We start from the raw sequence: 20,133 nt of genomic DNA, 5'->3' as shown, positions 1-20,133 counted from the left end.
GCTAAACGTTTCCGCAGCGGAAAAAAACGCACCATTAGCACAACATGTGTGTTCCATTCTATTACATTAGATGCTTTTCTTAAGCGTTTCCGCAGCAGAAACGCTTGTCTAAAAGCGCTGCAGAAACGCTTAAAAAACGCAACATGGGCACACAGCCTAAGAAGGGTTTTCCGTCTAAACGTGCAGAGACTAGGCGCTCAGTGACTGTATGCTGCTCCAACCGAGATTTTCTGAAAGGGTGCAACACCTTTAACTTTACAGGAGATCCCCTTTGACCAATAGAGTTGGTGCATATTTCTTTGCATGTCCCATTCTATCGGCCATGAGAGTGGTCTCTTGCTGCCGGATGGGAGGAGTACCTCTTATTATCTGATCGCTTCTGTGGCTTTTCTTTCAATAAGCCATAGCAATATCACATGTGCGTTATGCAGCAAGAAATGACGTCAAGCTAGAACGGCCAATGAAAAGAAGAGCTTCAGATGCTGGCATGTAACAGGCGTAACAGCTTCTCCTGTTCAGCGACCACAGAACACTGTCATGGCCACTGGAATGGGACGCGCAAATCTCTTTGGACTAACTGTACCAATAATCTGACATCTAAAATCCAGTTGATAATTTGTATTTACCTTCGTTATTGAACAAAAAAACATCAATTTTTATTTTTGCGAAAAACTGTTCCCATGTTGTTCATGGGATTTGTTTGGTATAGATTATATTTTTTAGTTAACTTGGTTGGGGATTAATTGCAAAGCAGACACAATCACAAGAGCAGGTCAATCTTCTAGAAAAAAAGAATCATTTTTGTAATCTAGTCATTGTGCTATGAGTACCAATGTCAGAAAAAGATCATTGTTAGGTAATTTAATGTTGGTATACAGTAAACCACCAAAAGCAGAATGTGGCAAATATTTTTTAAAACCATTGAAAAAAATATTTTGATATAAACCATTAATAACTTATACAGTGGAGATCAGACCTGTTTCTATTATTTATGAATATTGTGGTTCTTGCTTGCAATGGCTAGGTCGTATTTCATAAAGTCTACAATGTGAAACGGAGCAGATTGCGCTGTACGGTTTGTCCTTGGATCTGTTTTAAGTGAAACATCTAACAAAGTTACATAACAGTCAAGGTTTCATAACAACCATTCAGGGCTACAATTCCCGGAGAAGGTGGGTTATCTGCAAACTGTGTATTTACTTAAGAAAATAGAAACTTCTGTTTGCAAAACCTATGGACTTTATATAACTACTAGCTGAAGAGCCCGGCGCTGCCCGGGCATAGTAACTAACTGTGGTTAGTTATAACAAATTATAATTATCCTCCATCCCATAGTCCTGTGCCCATATACCCATCATACATATTTGCCATTCCATGGTCGAGTGCCCATATACCCATCACACATATCCTCCATCCCATAGTCCCATGCCCATATACCCATCACACATCCTCCATCCCATAGTCCCATGCCCATATACCCATCACACATCCTCCATCCCATAGTCCCGTGCCCATATACCCATCATACATATCTGCCATCCCATAGTCCCGTGCCCATATACCCGTCATACATCCTCCATCCCATAGTCCCGTGCCCATATACCCATCATACACATCCTCCATCCCATAGTCCCGTGCCCATATACCCATCATACATATCCTCCATCCCATAGTCCCATGCCCATATACCCATCACACATCCTCCATCCCATAGGCCCGTGCCCATATACCCATCATACATATCCTCCATCCCAGAGTCCCGTGCCCATATACCCATCATACATATCCGCCATCCCATAGTCCTGTGCCCATATACCTGTCATACATATCCTCCATCCCATAGTCCAGTGCCCATATACCCATCACACATCCTCCATCCCATAGTCCCATGCCCATATACCCATCATACATATCCGCCATCCCATAGTCCTGTGCCCATATACCCATCATACATCCTCCATCCCATAGTCCAGTGCCGATATACCCATCACATATCATCCATCCCATAGTCCCATGCCCATATACCCATCATACATATCCGCCATCCCACAGTCCCGTGCCCATATACCCGTCATACATATCCTCCATCCCATAGTCCAGTGCCGATATACCCATCACACATCCTCCATCCCATAGTCCCATGCCCATATACCCATCATACATATCCGCCATCCCATAGTCCTGTGCCCATATACCCATCATACATCCTCCATCCCATAGTCCAGTGCCGATATACCCATCACATATCCTCCATCCCATAGTCCCATGCCCATATACCCATCATACATATCCGCCATCCCATAGTCCCGTGCCCATATACCCGTCATACATATCCTCCATCCCATAGTCCAGTGCCCTTATACCCATCATACATATTCGCCATCCCATAGTCAAGTGCCCATATACCCATCACACATCCTCCATTCCATAGTCAACCATTATGACATCATAATGAGCGGTGAGGCTTGACGCGCACACACTGTTTCCCCAATATGTAGATAGGGGCATTATGACATCATAATGAGGGGCGGGGCTTGACACGCACACACTTTTTCCCCAGTATGTAGACAGTGGCAAAATTGTTTGGTGAATTGGAACATGCGGGGTTAAAATTTCGCCTCACAACATAACCTAGGACGCTCTCGGGGTCCAGACGTGTGACTGTGCCAAATTTTGTGGCTGTAGCTGCGACGGTGCGGATGCCAATCCCGGACATGCACACACACACACACACACACATACATACACACACACATACATACATACATACATACATACACTTGAGCTTTATATATTAGATTGCCAATGTTAACATTCAGCAAGATACGCCAGAACTGCTCATTTTGATGGACAAGATTTACCTATACTATGCATTGGTTGATGGTTTTTTTGGAATGGCTACCAAGGAAATAGAGTATGATTTTAATAGTGATGGACTGTTCTACTGCATTCCTACCCCTGAAGACACCAATCGCACTAAGGCCGGGATCACACATGCGAGAAACTCAGACGAGTCTCGCTTCTTAATGCTTGACACTGCTGCCAGCATTTGGATCGGAGCATGCGGGCACATAGCAATACATACAGCCGCACACTCCACTCCTGAGTGCCGGCGGCAGTGCCAGGTATTAATAGCGAGACCCGTCCGAGTTTCTCGCATGTGTGATCCCGGCTAAAGTGTTATACAGTTTCTCTATTTCTCTATGTGATGTGTCTTCTATATTGTGTGACGGTAGTGTAAAGCGTCTAAGAATGTAAAGTGTTAATGTATCTTGTGAGTAGTGCATAGTACAGTGTTAGCACAGGGTTAGGATAAGTACTGGTTATATAGTGAGTTGAATAGCAAGGACATAGATATGGATAATAGGTTTAGCTTATAGGATAGGATATAGTTAATAGACAGAACTAGCCCGATGTGGACCAAATACAGTGGCATGTAAAAGTTTGGACAACCCTGGTCAAAATTACTGTTATTGTGAAGAGGTAAGCAAGATGAAGATGAAATAATCTCTAAAAGGCCTAAAGTTAAATATGATACATTTCCTTTCTATTTTAGGCAAAATATTTACCGGACTTTTTGAACTATAAGACCCACCGGACCATAAGACGCCCTCCAAAATTTGGGGAAGAAAATAGGAAAAAAAGATTTTTTTATAAGATGGGGGTCCGTCTTATAGTCCGAATTTAAGGTATCTTACCTGGGGACGGCGGCATTGGAGTGGGGTCAAAGGAAGCATGGTCCCTTCACCAGGTAGCCGAAGGCTGTGGAAGTGGGGCAATGCTGTGGGGACTGGGTGGAAGATATGGGTGCTCCAGAGATGCGATGCTGTGGGCCAGTGTTGGCGGTGAGGCAGAGCAGATACTGCCGGCCCGGTGTCAGCGGTGAAGAAGAGCAGGTGTCAGCAATGAGGCAGAGCAGGGTCCGTTGTTTATCTGGTAGCCATATTTTGCTGAAGCCATGGGCCGCCATAGGCGGTGCCTGTGCAGACTGGGATCTCTGCCTGGCTGAGATCTCAATTTACGCATCTTCCTGAAGCCATAAAAATGCTTTTCTATCTTTTTACAGCCTTCTCATGCTTTTTGGGCCTCCACCATTTTTATTTTCATAGTGCTAGACATCTGCTTAGTATAAGCCATGACTGCTGATTCCTGGCACAAAGAGGAGACTGGGTTTTTATAAAGCTTGAAAATTTGCATCACCTGGCCTTTCCTAACAATGATAGTGAACAAACCATGACCTTAATAGACTACTGTTAATAGGGTTTGAAGCCTTGGTCAACGCTATCTGAGAACACAAATCTTCAAGGGTGCCCAAATGTTTGCTTTGGCACATTTTCCTTTTTTGCAGTTTTTAAAATATAAAAAATTATAATATTATTTTTTGGCCTAAAATACAAAGGAAAAATGTGTCATCTTTAACTTTAGGCCATTTAGAGATCATGTAATCTTCAACTTGCTTAACTGTTTACAATAAAACTTTTACATTCCACTGTATAGCCCCTACCTATATATCAGTCCAAACCATCTTCGGATTAATATTCAGATCTGAGAATATCACTGCTATTTTTAATCTTCTTGTGCACTGAAAGTAGTGACCACAATCAGATTAGACCTTTTTGCATCCCAATGTGGAATGAGCGATGCGCTCTGACCTCCTATCCCTATGTTGTGCAAGCATAAAATAGCTCTTTGCCCGGCCCCCATCTTTTATCCTGCCTGTGAAAGATTCCCCGATTGGCTGCTCTAGACCATGTGATAGCTGCAGGGCATTATGTATTAATCCACCTTGAAGCGCCTGACAATACTAGACTACTTTCTGAGTGTAAGGTAGTGTGTGATATGGTGCCAGGCATTTTTTTCACATCTTCATCAATTAAATAGCACAGCATTTAAATTTGCAGGGGCTTGTGAATTTCAAAATCTCTAGTTGGGATACATTTCAGCTAGTGATGGGCAAACCCAAATGGTAAAGTTCGGGCTCCTTAACGTCAGAGGCAGGCACTGAGTTTCTCACGCTCGCGACTGTTGCTGACAATGAGTAACCCATATGTAGTCTTGTTCTCAGAACGATCTGAGAATGAGACTCCAAAGGGTTAATCGTGGTAGGCAGGAGTGAGAAAATTTCTGTGTCTGCCACTGAACAGGAATGAACTATGGAGTCTGATTCTGAGAACTAACTCAGAACGCTATTCCATAAGATTCGATGGGCGTTGTGGGACATTTCACTATTGGATTATCATCAAAACTTCTGGATTTTTTTTTAAATTAATAAATGGGTAAATGATGGGAGTGTGGGAAGTCATTTTTTCAAATAAAGTAATTTTTTCCTGTGTGTCTGTGTTTTTAAACAATTCACTTACCTAGTTAGGTGCCTAGCTGCCTCATTACTAACCTCTGGGCTTGATGTCAGTGGACATTACACAGCTGACATCAACCTCAAAATATTACGCCGCTTGCCAACGCACCAGGGCAAGCAGAAAACTCCAGGTCAAGTGCCAGAATTAGCACATATAATGGCTGCTATTTTTAGGCAGGGGAGGGCCAAATATCCATGGACCTTCCCAGCCTGAAAATACCAGCCCCCAGCTGTCTGCTTTACCTTGGCTCGCTATCAAAAATATGAGGGAGCCGCAGGCTTTTTTTAAATTTATTTATTACTAATAAACAAATTAAAAATAAATAAATGAAAAAAAATCAGACACACCTATTACTAAACCAGCGCCGCTATAAACTGATGTAACATTACTGGCGCCACCTCAGTTCACAATGGCCAGGTCTTACGAGGGTAACACAAGTGACAGACTAGTGAGTCCTGGAGTGCTGAGTGATGAAGTCGCGGTCGCTCATTAGTCCGGCACTCATGGGCTATTGGGCCTTTTCCAACCTACAAATATCAGCCTGCAGCTGCCCCAGAAGAGGAGCATCACACTTGATGAGCTAATTTTGGTGCTTAGCCTCAGCTCTCCCCAATTGCCCTGGTGCGGTGGCAATCGGGGTAATTGTTTTTGGGGTTAGGCATGGAGAGGTGTCAGTCATTCACCCCTATCACTAACCCAGTAGTAAAAACAAATAAACACACACACAAAAAAAATATTTCAATAAAGACTCCCCCACACTCCCCAATTTATTAATGAAATAATCCCAAGAAGTAATCCAGGTCCATCTTCTTCTGGCACCTGTGGATAGAAGTAAAGCTACCGCTATGCATAGGCACCGGCTGATGAATACTCTAATCAGTGTCTGCTGTTCTCACTGCTATAAGTGAGAGCAGACGATGCTGATGACAGAAGTAATCATTGTCACCGCTGGTCACAGCCGCTGGCTACCATGCTGTCCTTTGTGTAACAACATGGGAACCGTGATACCCAGAGGCTGTCACCGGTATTGACTTCATCAAGATTACCGCCGGTCAGAGCCACTGTTTCCCACACTGTGAAAACAGAGGACAGTAAAGGAACCGCCGGCTGTCCGGGCCCCCATTTCACTTGAATGGGGTTTGGGTTCAGCATCAAGTACCCAAACCAAACTTTTTTATAAAGTTCAGTCGAACCCGACAGACCCCAATATCCACGTGTAAGCCCATCCCTAATTGCAGCCATTTAAATACATTAATGGTAATAGTTTAAGGGGAACCATAACTCGTTTTGATACAGTGCACAACGAAATGCAGATTTGCTCACTGTATTTGCATCAGACCTAAAAATGAAAGAGCAATAGCTTAGCTTTTGGGTGGGCCCAAAATCAATTTCTCTGGTGAGTCCCAACCACTCTAGTCTGACACTGTATTCAAATCTATGTACTGTTCTCTTGATGGCGTGTCATCAACCTTGCTTCGGCACAAACCCTTTGTCTGTGTGTGTAGATGTTTAGATTAGAAACAGTGAAGTAACAGAAAATCAAGTGCATTAAGCAGCTTTTACTGGAGTCTGCATTCACTCTCCATAAGCACTACAGAATAAACAAACCTACATACTACTACTGACCTAAGCTGTGGCGTTAGTCACTACTCAATGTGATGTCAGTCACTACTCATGGAGTTTCCTCGGGGCAGATTAGTCAAGAGGTCCGGGGTCAGTATCAACAGTGCTCGTAATAAATAGAGGCGTGAGACAAAGTGTAGTCAGGTAACAGTCCAAGGTCAGAGAATCAGGACGGTAGCGGATCATGACAAAAGGGCAAGTATGACCAATGGTCAAAAAGGTAAATCCCTGGTTGGCAACTGAGATCAGAAAACAGCTCAGAGTACAGAGTAAGCATGTACACACCACTTGAGCAAAGCTACAATTAGCAAGGTCTGACAATTCAGATCAATATATGTCCAGATATAACTGGGGCACTTCACAAACAATGCAACAACTAATCCCATATATAATGCATATGGGACATGGAAGAGATCCCACAAATGTATTAAAACCAATATTTGTATTAATCACAATTAAAAGGAAATACATAAAAAAGCAAAATAGGGGACACTGAGCAAAATGCCAGGTAAATAAGATACGGTAAGAATAGTGCAATAAAAATATACCAAGGAAATTACTGCAGGGCTGACTTATAATATGTAAAATACAAAATATATCAGTAAAATGTAAAACTAGTGCTGCAGTATTCAATTATGCTGAGTACATACTCAAGGAACCATTAAAGACATATCGGTATTAAGAAAAACTGCTACCAAATAAATCCCTCAGAACAAAGTTGCAACTCCATGATGCACCAAATATGCCGGACAGGCAAAGGAATGTATAAAGAAATACCGTAGATACTTTATTTATAATACAAAAATTCAAACAGTAATTTCATAAATTAATAATGATGCCTCCTGTCAAACAAACAGGTCTACTTAAAAAACCCACACATGGTACCAATAGAAACAGCAACTGCAAGACCCTAAGATAATGCTACTCTTTTAATTCTGTGGGTAAAAAATTCAATTGCCATAACAATATTACATTTCTAAAGTACTCCTGTGCAAAAAATTCATAAACAATTATAGACAATGAAATAACCCCTAGATATAACACTACAAAGTGCCAGAGTGCATGTAAACACACCAGCCTCAAAGGGCAATAGGATAAAAGGGTGCTAAAGATAGTCACTGTCACGCCGCCACTGCATACTCACCCGGCTTCCGCTCCCGCGCCGCAGCCCCCCGCTGTCCAACATCCACGGCGGTCCCTTCTGACAGGTCCGCAGCCGACAGCATCTCTGCATGCAATGTGCATGCGCCATAGCCCGCGGCCGCGCCTCCCTCCTGTCACTTATGCTCCGGCAATACCCTGACCCGGAAGCACCACTGGACCAATGGCAGTCCAGACTGGGGCATATCAGGCTGTCCCCCTTTGAGGGAGGTGCCTGATCGTTGTGTTTGCTTGCACACTAGGTCCTGCTTCCTCGTGTTCCTGCCGCAGTCTCTCAGTCCTGTACTCCGTGGTTACTACCGCAGTCTCACAGTCCTGTACTCCGTGGTTCCTGCTCCATCCTGCTATCTATGCTCCAGCCCTGCCGTCCTACTCCAATCCTGCCTCCTGTGTTCCTGCTCCATCCAGCTATCTATGCTCCAGTCCCGCAACCCCTCTCTGGTCCTAACTCCTACAGTCTCGTGCTCCTACTCCAGTCCACTCTGAGCCGCCCCTCTCGGTACCGGCTATCGTGGTTCCCGAACCCTTGGGCCTGCTCCTAATGATCCCTGTATAGGGGTCGGCTCCACCTGGTAGCTCGCCCGGGGCCCCTTGGTGCCACAATCCAGAGGGTCCACTCCTGGAGATTTTCCGCACCTGACCAGCCGTGGTAACAGTACGATCAGGCCATGGACTTCGCCAGTACTTCTGCTGCTACCCAAAAGGAGTTGCTCTTTTTATGGCAGAATCAGGGACGCATCATGTCTGTCATGAAGTCTATGGACACCCGTGTGTTGGCCCTGCAGGTTGCTGATCCTGGAAATGCCACTCAACTAGCCAATCTTCAACAGGAGCTGGGCCAGCAACGGGATACTCAAGCCCATATTTTGAGTTATATAGCCTCCGTTGATAGCCGTTTGTCGGTCCATCAGTCTGCTGCCACGACCCCAACTCCGCCTTCCGTGTCTACAGCTCTCCCGACGCCCCACCTCGCCAATCCACCTCGGTTTAGTGGCGATCCTAAGCTCTGCAGGGGGTTCTTAAATCAGTGTAGCCTCTATTTTGAATGGTTGCCTCAGCAATATCCCTCTGACCGGGCCAAAGTGGCCTTCATTATGTCCCACCTGGAGGGAGAGGCCCTGTCCTGGATGAACCCTCTCTGGGAACGGGACGACCCCATTGTCTCAAGTCTTCCGGTCTTTTTGGATACTTTCCACAGGGTTTTTGATGAGCCGGGACAGTTAGCCTCCCTTACCGAATCTCTTTTTAACCTTCATCAGGGTTCCCTCACGGTTGGGCAGTATGCGATCCGCTTTTGCACTCTCTCCTCTGAACTGGGTTGGAATAACGCGGTATTGGTGGGGGCATTTTGGCGTGGTCTTTCGAGCAGAAAAAAGGATGAACTCGCGGGTCGGGATACCCCGACCACCCTAGAGGACCTTATCTCACTGGCCACCCGCATCGATCTGTGCTTCGAGGAGTGCGCCCGGGAATCAGCTAGAGATAGGAGGTCTACTAGACCGCCTTCCATTTCCAACCGGTCCGCTAGTCCCCATCCTGCTAGGTCCCCTTCTCTCTCCTCGGTTGAACCCATGCAGGTGGATTGCCTCAAGTTGGCCGAGTTGCGTCGGAGGGAGAGACGGGCTCAAGGCTTATGCCTCTATTGCGGGGGTTCGTCCCATTTTGTCCGCTCCTGTCCTGAGAGATGGGGAAACTCCTCTGCCTAGGTCAGGTAAGAGAGGCCTCCCTAGGTGCTAATGATTCCTCTCAACCTCTTACCATTTCTGTTCGTGTGGTTTCAGGGCAGAGACGTGGGTCCAAGGTGGCCTACGTGGATTCGGGCTTGGCAGGTAACTTCATCCGGCGTGAAGAGGTGGGCAAGTACCAAATTCCCATGGTTACCCTATGTAATCCTCGCCTGATTGCCGCAGTGGATGGCAAACCGCTACAGGAGACTGTCACCTTGGTCACTGAGGAAGTGGAGTTACAAGTTGGAGCCTTACATCGAGAGAAGATAGCCTTTTACGTTTTGCCCAAGCTCTCCCATGCGATTCTACTCAGTCTCCCTTGGTTAAGGACTCATCAGCCTGTCCTAGACTTTTCTTCAGGGGAGGTACTCCGCTGTGGCCACCCGTGCCAAGCTCGCTGCCTGACTCCAGTCCGCCTTGTGGCCACTCCTCGGCCACCTCCTGACCTTGCGGGCCTTCCCTCAGCCTACAGTTCCTATGTCGATGTCTTTGATAAGAAGGAAGCGGAGATTCTTCCTCCACACCTGTCTTTTGACTGCCCAATTGAACTAATCCCTGGTTCGACCCCTCCTAGGGGCAGAATCTACCCTCTATCTCCCGCAGAGACCTTAGACGTGTCCGAGTACGTCCGGGAGAACCTCGCCAAAGGTTTTATACGGAAGTCCTCTTCGCCCGCAGGAGCCGGGTTTTTCTTCGTCAAGAAAAAGGACGGATCTCTACGGCTGTGCATTGACTATAGGGGCTTGAATGAGATCACCATCAAGAACAGGTATCCTCTTCCACTCATTCCGGAGCTGTTTGACCGTCTCAGAGGGGCTCGGGTCTTCTCCAAGTTAGACCTAAGGGGAGCTTATAATCTGGTCCGTATCCGCACAAGTGACGAGTGGAAGATGGCTTTCAACACTCGAGACGGCCATTACGACTACCTGGTCATGCCCTTTGGTCTCTGCAATGCTCCTGCGGTGTTTCAAGAGTTCATCAAAGAGATCTTCTGGGACCTCTTGTACTCCTGTGTGGTCGTTTACTTAGATGACATTCTCGTCTTCTCTCCGGATCTCGCATCCCACAGAAAGCGTGTTCACCTGGTGTTACAGCGTCTTCGGGAGAATCGCCTGTACGCCAAGATTGAGAAATGGTTGTTTGAGCAAACCTCTCTGCCGTTTCTGGGATACATAATCTCAGACACTGGATTAAGGATGGATCTCGAGAAACTGACTGCCATTCTCAAATGACCTCACCCCGTTGGAGTAAGGGCGATACAACGGTTTCTTGGATTAGCCAATTATTACAGGCAATTCATTTCTCACTTTTCTGCTTTAACCAAACCAATTTCTGCCCTCACTCATAAGGGGACAGCTCCCAATTCTTGGATTACTGAGGCGGAGGCCTTTCAGACCCTAAAACAGGCTTTCTCCACGGCTCCGGTGTTGCACCATCATGAAAGCAACCAACCCTTTGTACTCGAGGTGGATGCTTCTTCAACAGGTGCCGGGGCAGTACTGTCCCAGATATCCGCCTCTGGTCATCTGCATCCCTGTGGCTTCTTTTCGAAGGCCTTCTCTCCATCTGAGTGCAACTACTCAATTGGCGACCGTGAGCTGTTGGCCAAAAAATTGGCCCTGGAAGAATGGCGTCATCTCCTGGAGGGGGCAGTCCATCCTTTTATAGTCTTCTCTAACCACAAGAACTTAGCCTATCTCCAGTCTGCCCAGAGACTCAATTCTCGTCAGGCCAGATGGTCTTTATTTTTTGCCCGATTTGACTTCGAGCTCCGCTTTCGCCCCGGCAACAAGAACACCAAAGCCGACACCCTATCCAGGGTCTTCCAGCCAATCGAAACAGTGGAGGAACCTTCGCACATTATTGAGCCCACTAAAATCATCACAGTGGCTCCAGTGAACTGGCTTTCTCCACCCCCCGGCAAGACCCTTGTGCCTGAAAATCTCAAGCGAATGGTCCTTCTATGGGGCCACTCTTCCAGATTGGCCAGTCATGCCGGAACCAAGAAGATGCTTGCCCTTATCACACGTCACTACTGGTGGCCTATGCTTCGCCAAGATGTGCTTGATTTCGTGGCCTCTTGCCCCTCCTGTGCTAAGAACAAAGTGCCGCGACGACTTCCATCCGGACTATTTGCTCCTGTTGCCTGTCCCTATGGTTACTTGGGAACACATAGCCATGGATTTCATCACCAACCTACCCCGTTCTTCTGGCTGTACAGTCATCCTGGTAGTGGTGGACCGTTTCTCCAAGATGGCCCATTTCATCCCTCTGTCCGGTCTCCCCTCGGCTCCTGAGTTGGCCAAAGTTTTTATCCACCAGATCTTCAGACTCCATGGACTACCGCAACGTATTATGTCTGACCGGGGGGTTCAGTTCACCTCCAAGTTCTGGCGGGCACTTTGTAAGCTTAAGAACGTTTCCCTCGACTTCTCCTCCGCCTACCATCCACAGTCCAACGGACAGATGGAGCGTACCAACCAGATGTTGACTGGGTACCTACCAGAATGACTGGGTTGACCTACTTCCCTGGGCAGAATTCGCCTATAACAAACACACTGGCGAGTCCTCGGCCAAGTCTCCATTTTTCATTTTGTTTGGTAGACATCCTGGTGTTCCCCTTCCGGTAACCCGTCTCCGAGGTACCCACGGCCAACGTCTTGTCCTCTGAATTTTCCAAGATCTGGGCTGAGACCAACATGTCACTCAAGAGGGCCGCTGACCGGATGAAAAATTATGCTGACAAAAAGAGATTAGATTCCCCACCGTATCACATCGGGGACAAAGTCTGGCTCTCGTCCAAATTTATTCGCTTAAAACTGCCCTCTTACAAGTTGGGCCATGCTACATCGGTCCGTTTGAAATTCTTGGACGTGTTAATGAAGTCGCCTACAAATTGAGGTTGCCTGCTTTGCTCCGGGTCCCGAACACCTTCCACGTCTCTCTCCTGAAACCTGTGGTACTGAACCGCTTCCACTCCGTGTCTGATCCTGTTTCTCAGCCGGATGGTGCCAATAATATCTTTGAGGAGGGGGACATCATCGCCATGAAAAAGGTAGGACCCTTTTTCTTAATGATTGGAAGGGCTTTGGTCCTGAGGAGAGATCCTGGGAGCCTCGGGAGAATATCAATGCTCCCCGTATCCTCAAGAGATTTTTTGCTAACCTCAGGGAAGGGCGGCTTAGTGGAGGGGGTACTGTCACGCCGCCACTGCATACTCACCTGGCCTCCGCTCCCGCACCGCAGCCCCCCGCCGTCCGACATCCACAGCGGTCCCTTCTGACAGGTCCGCGGCCGACGGCGTCTCTGCATGCATTGCGCATGCGCCATAGGCCGCGGCCGCGCCTCCCTCCTGTCACTTATGCTCCGGCAATACCCTGACCCGGAAGCACCACCGGACCAATGGCAGTCCAGACAGGGGCATATCAGTCCGTCCTGCTTTGAGGGAGGTGCCTGATCGTTGTGTTTGCTTGCACACTAGGTCCTGCTTCCTCGTGTTCCTGCTGCAGTCTCTCAGTCCTGTACTCCGTGGTTTCTGTCGCAGTCTTATGGTACTGTACTCCGTGGTTCCTGCTCCATCCTGCTATCTATGTTCCAGCCCTGCCGTCCTACTCCAGTCCTGCCTCCCATGTTCCTGCTCCGTCCTGCTATCCTATGCTCCAGCCCTGCTGTCCTACTCCAGTCCTGCCTCCCGTGTTCCTGCTCCATCCAGCTATCTATGCTCCAGTCCTGAAACCCCACTCTGGTCCTATCTCCTACAGTCTCGTGCTCCTACTCCAGTCCATTCTGAGCCACCCCTCTCGGTACCAGCTTTCGTGGTTCCCGAACCCCTGGGCCTGCTCCTAACAATCCCTGTATAGGGGTCGGCGCCACCTGGCAGCTCGCCCAGGGCCCCTCGGTGCCACGATCCAGAGGGTCCACTCCTGGAGATTTTCTGCACCCGACCAGCCGTGGTAACAATCCTTACCAAGGTGGGGAGACAAATAGGACCTGCTTCCTACCCCAACACTCGTTTCAACGTATTTCTTCTTCCGGCAGAATATGTGTGAATAGAGTTATTTATCATGGAGAAGATAATTACCTATTAGAAGTAGTGCTGATGGTGTCACCTCACCCCGACGTGCATTTCGCCGCCAGCTTGTATGTCAGGGTGAGGGGCAGCCGTGTTTTTTGTATTAGTGCCAGCCTATCGGTGCTGTAAATAAGAGGAGAGGGGCCTGCCGGTGTCCACGGCACATCATGCGCTCTCCCGCCTCCTATGAAATACTTCCTTCCAGCGCTCAATGACAGGCAAGCCAAAGCTTGCGTGTCATTGCGTCATCAGAAGTGACAGAGGCCAGGACAATCACGCATGCGCACATACCGGGAGGCTTCCCCAGGCTGTTTAACAAGGGGAGAACGTATAAAATGAGTAAACCAGTATGATAGGTGACCAGAAGGATAAGGAATTCTGAATCTGTGTGAATGCCATTATAATATTTAAAGTGCCCTTGAGTGTTAGCAAAAATAAGTGATACAGTATACAATTATAATAAGTGATACCGCATACAATTTATTGCACACGATTTAAGTGATAAATTTATTTTTAAAGTGACAGTGCCCAGGTAATAAAATATGATACAGTGAAAACAGTGTCGTTACAATCAGAAAGGTATAAGACTTATAAAAATACCATGCAATCTGATATAATAAGTGAATTACTTATAATATAAAATAATGTACAAATCAGCAATGAAAGTGATAAGTTGCCTAATAGTTTTGTCAAAAAAGGGAGACTATGCACATTACATTAAAATATAAATATGTATAAAATATGTGCAAGAAAAAGGATGTAAAGTGATAAAGTGCATGCGCTTACTAATGAACAACACATATTACAGTATGATTAATAAATACATTTGTATAGTGCAAAAATAATATTTCATATATTTCATAAAATGATATGTGTGAAGGAAAATATATAAAGTGATAAAGTGCCTACACCTGCTAATGAACAACATGTCATGCAAACATGACAGGTGAACATATATATATATGTATAATGTTGACCCAACAATACAAAATTCCAGCCCAGAAGTTATGCTAGTATTACTGATACATAAACATACTATTTATATAGGTAACTAGGATAACCATTCATGCTACCCCTTACGAACTGTTACAAAACAGAGAATATAATACAAATATAAACCTGTAATAATAAGGCAATATAATATACACAAACAACAAGAGGGAGGTAGACCAAAGGGGAAAATGAAGACGGAAAAGGAGGGGAGGAGGGGAGGGAAAAGCTGCTGAGGCTTGAGGTAGAGAAAAACAGATGAACCAATTATTCGCCAGTAGACCAATGTTCCTGGTACAAATAAAACTGGTGAGGGCGTATCTCCTGCACCAATAGTCCAAAACCACATAGATATTCACGCTCATTCTAAAAGCCAAGAAGGAATGACAACGCATATACTGAAATAAAGAAAGTGTTAAAATCATGATACGAGCAATAAAAACACATTAAGGCTACTTTCACACATCAGGTTTTCGGCGTCAGGCGCGATCCGGCGTCGTGCCGGAATGCCGGATCCGGCAAATGTTTTGTAAAACCTGATGTGCCGGATCCGGTTTTCTGCCGGATCCGTCTTGTTCTTGACAAACAAAACCGGATCCGTCTCATCTGGTTCATCCGTTTTTCTATCCGTTTTTCGACGGATTACGCCGGATCCGGTTTTTAAAATTGACCCTTGTGGCCTTCCGAACGGGATTGGCTACTGGAAAACTATATATATAGCATGTTCCTACAGCCCTTCTTTGACAGGTTGTAGAGGAGAAAGTGCAGGTTGGAGAGAAGAGCAAGTTACTGGCGAAGATGGATGTTGTGATTGGAAATATTTTGAAGAATTTGGCGGATTTTACAGCGGAGGCGAATCGTTTGAGGGTGATTGTTCTGGAGAAGGAGAGAGCGAGACAGCAGCGCAACAGGCATCGTAGACGACGTTTGTGGATCCACCCCATCACAACCAAGAGAATGACGCGTGGGGTCTATTCTACACTCTGCATGGACCTTCGACGAAACCCGGAGAAATTTTTTTGGATATGTTAGGATGAAAATGGAGAATTTTGATTACTTGGTGGAGCGCATTGCACACCTCATAAGAAAAGCGGACACCTATTGCCGCTTCTCTGTTTCACCCGCAGAGCGTCTGATGGTGACTTTAAGGTAAGCCACATTTATTGGATGTGATCGCATCAGAGCACACTTTCACTGCAATCTTGTTGGTGGTAGTTTGTATCTCCAAGTGTTATAGCTCAGTTTTGGTATGTAATGCTGTGATTTTAAACTAATTGATTGTTTTTTAATTCCCCACAGATTTCTTGCAACTGGAGAATCCCTTTCGTCACTGCATTTCCAGTACAGACTCGGGATTTCCACCATATCTGGAATAGTGAAGTACACATGCCGTGCACTGTGGGACTCCTTAGCTGAAGAGTTTTTACCAGAGCCCACAACAGAGAGGTGGATTGAAATTTCTGAAAAGTTTCAACAAATATGTCAGTTTCCCAACTGCTTGGGCGCTGTGGACGGGAAACATATCCGCATTGTAAAGCCAGCCGGATCGGGATCGGAATATTTCAATTACAAGAAATATTTTTCAATTGTCCTCATGGCCATCGCAGACGCGGAATACAAATTTATTGCTGTGGATATTGGGGCCTATGGCCGCTCCAATGACTCTCAAGTTTTCAAACTGTCTGCCATGGGGCGTAAACTGTATGGAAACACCTTCCAGTTCCCACCCCCTAGACTGCTGCCGCAAACATCTGGTCCACCTATGCCATTTGTCTGTGTAGAGGATGAAGCCTTCCAGCTGTCAGAACACCTTTTGAAACCGTACGGTAGCAGAGGATTGTCAAGAACAAAACGCATTTTTAATTACCGCCTCACAAGAGCAAGAAGAATGGTTGAATGTACCTTTGGTATTCTGACAGCCAAATGGCGGGTCCTATTGACTGCGATCAACCTCAAGACAGAAACTGTGGACGAGGTGGTCAAAGCTTGCGTGGTCCTGCACAATTTTGTTATCTGCAAGGAACCCATTTCCATTGAGGACACCTCTGAAGAAACCACCTTGCAAGATTACCATGACATTACCACTAGAAGTTCTGTGACGGTTTCAGTAATGAGGGACAATTTTGCAATATACTTTATGTCACCTCAAGGCAGAGTACACTGGCAGGATGACAGAGTGTGAAAGATTTGTGCCCTTAACCAAAATTGTGTACCAACAGTATATACCTTTGCCAACCAAAGTTGGCTATCTTGTCATGGTCTTACTATTTTTAGCTTTAGGGCACAGGTGTGTACCTGGTTGTGTTTTATGCAAAGTATTTCACCTTTTAACAAAAGTTGTGTACATTGTTAGGAAATCACCAACAATAAACACAACTTTTTAGGTGAAATACTTTGCTTCAAACACAACCAGGAACACAACTGTGGCAAAAAGCTAAAATTTACCCACAGTTATATACCTAGTTTTGAATACCATTTTACCTTTTAAATACCCTGTATTTAACCTTTTTCGCCGCAGAAAGAAATGACAGACAACCAGTGTAAAATAATTTAACTTTTATTGAAAAATGTTTTTTTTAGTAAACTTTTTTTAAATTTTAATAAACTTTTTTAATAAAGCTTTGAAACCATAAAACTGGTCATTTTTATTTAAATACACACATTATAAATCTGTGTAGTGTGGGGTGGAAATACTGCTGGAGGGGCTGCGGGACACTTCGACACTGGGAGTGTGGAGAGAGGACTGGGATCGTGGTGGGGAAGGAACAGTTAGAGGTGAAGGTGTGGAAAAAACTACAGAATGGGTGGACATGTGGGAAGCAGAAGAGGTGGTGGGTGGTGGAGTGGAGGGTTGGGCAGGGACTGTAGGAGCAGATGATGTTGATGGCAAGTTGTATGGGGAAGGAGTTTGGTATGGGGCAGGTTGCTGGAAGTGGGGAGATGTCTGGTACTGGGGAGGTTGCTGGTACTGGGGAGTTTGCAGGTACTGGGGAGGTTGCTGGTACTGGGGAGGTTGCTGGTACTGGGGAGGTTGCTGGTACTGGGGAGGTTGCTGGTACTGGGGAGGTTGCTGGTGCTGGGGAGGTTGCTGGTGCTGGGGAGGTGGATGGTATGTAATAGGAGGGGGAGGATGGAAAGTGGCTGGAGGGGGTGTAGATGTAATAGGAGGGGGAGGATGGAAAGTGGCTGGAGGGGGTGCAGGTGGAGGAACTACTGTGGTGGGAGGAGGAGGTTGGGAGGTAACTTGCTGGAGAGCAGCGTGGCATGAATCCATTACATGCATCTGCTGGGCAGGAGAGAGCGTTTCCATGCGCTCCACAACAGACCTGAAAAAGGTGTGGTTTGGCGAAGATCTTGCTTCTGAATGCATGGTTTGCAGAAGTGTCTTCACCTCCAGAATGCTGGAGTTGATCTGCTGATAGCCTGCGGAGATTTGCTCTGACAAGACTTTTAGACAGTTCTGGAAAGATGCATTCAGATGCAAGAACTCTGGCGCATAAGTCTTTTCCTGACCCCTCTGCCGCTGCCGCCCAGTACCCGCAGGTGTACTAGAGGTGGCAGGGGCAGAAGGGTGGGGTAAAGGGAAAGCGATCTCCTCACCAGCAGCTTCATGTAATGTAGGTGGCCACGATGCTCCTGTGCTGGTGGATGGGACAGATGGGTCGAATGTGTGGGAAGGCTGGAAAGGTGCAGATGTACCGGGGCGGTTGAAGTGTCCCTCGGTGCTGGTGTCCTCAGGGATCGCCTCAGGAGGTTTCAATCGTGCAGGCTCCCGAGTGCTGCTCACCGTGCTGTGGAATAAAGAGAAAAAAAAACAATTAAAATAGTGACATGGTATGGCCCTGGCTGAAAAAAAAAATTTACATCTAAACATTTTTTTGTCACATGTGGTGAGTAATATTTACCTTCTGGTGACCATTGTATCCCGGAGGAACGACAGGGCTTGGGCGTACTTGTACTTGCTCCTGCGTCCTCCAGATCCACTCGGGGCCCGCATCTCTTTATTGAACTCCTTCTTGAAACGATCCCTCACAGACCGGCACCGCTTCACAATTCTGTTCCCTGAAACGAGAAAGGAGTGGTTAGTATACAACATCAGTGTTTCCCAAACTCCAGTCCTCATGGTCCCCAGGGGTCATGTTTTCAGGATTTCCATAGTAAATAGAAATCCTGAACACATGATCCGTGGGGACCACGAGGACTGGAGTTCGGGAAACACTGGTTTACATCAAGAAACCGGTACTGTATATACTTACGCTCTTTAATCTGGGCCCGAGCATCGAGGTCCTCCCAGCGGTCCACAAGGAGCGAACAGATTTCCTCCCAGAGTCGTCGGGTAACGATCAGGTCAGAGTGGCGGCGGTCAGCCATATTCCAGAGCGGCTCCCTTTCTCTGACGAGATCGATGAGGTGGTCCACATCGAGTCCTCCATCCTCACCGTCAGAGTCGGGAGCACGCTGTGAAGGCTGTTAAAGAAAAAGACAAAAATAACATAATTAGCCTCCACAAAAGAAATGAAATAAAAAAGCCAAAAAAACAAAGCAAAAATATTTATACTTACACGCTGGTGACCGCCGCGTTGCTGTAGCCGACGACCCTGGGAGGCACTGCGAGGACCTCTTGGCCGAGCACCAGATTGGGAAGACTAGAGAAGAAAACAAAAAATGTTAGGTCTTTGGATGTTGGCATTTGTTTGCTGTGTGTGGTCTGCAGAACATTGATTTCTATGTGTTGTGTGTAGTGTGATGTTGTGTTTCTGCGTTTGATGCCAAAAACTTACCAATTGTGAGCCCACTCCAGGTGTCTGTCCACCCCTTCCTTCTTCTTCTGGGAGCTCCTCTTCATCTTGTGATTCCTGTTTTGAAATAAAAGGCAATGAATAGACATATATTACAGAGATGATGGATTTTGGAAATAAAAACTTACGAGGGAGGGCTCCCAGAAGAAGATGTGCTGTCCTGTTCATGGCCAGACTCCATGGCTGTGGGTATTGCTGCTGCTGTTGCTGCTGCCAGTGCTGCCATTTCTGCTGCTGCTGCATCTCTTGGGCGGCTGTTGAATAAAGAGAAACAAAGGGCCAATCAATATCTTGATATTCCATGGCCCTAGTTTGGAGGAATGGGGGATTTGATAATTACCATCTCTCATCTGCTGCTGGCCTCCCCTCCTCAGCATGTTCCATTTGCTGCTCCATTTGGGGTG

This window comes from Dendrobates tinctorius, unplaced genomic scaffold (assembly GCF_039654945.1).
Source record: "Dendrobates tinctorius isolate UK_male_01 unplaced genomic scaffold, ASM3965494v1 ptg000029l, whole genome shotgun sequence".
NCBI lineage: Eukaryota > Metazoa > Chordata > Amphibia > Anura > Dendrobatidae > Dendrobates > Dendrobates tinctorius.
Note: the sequence above shows the minus strand (reverse complement) of the source record.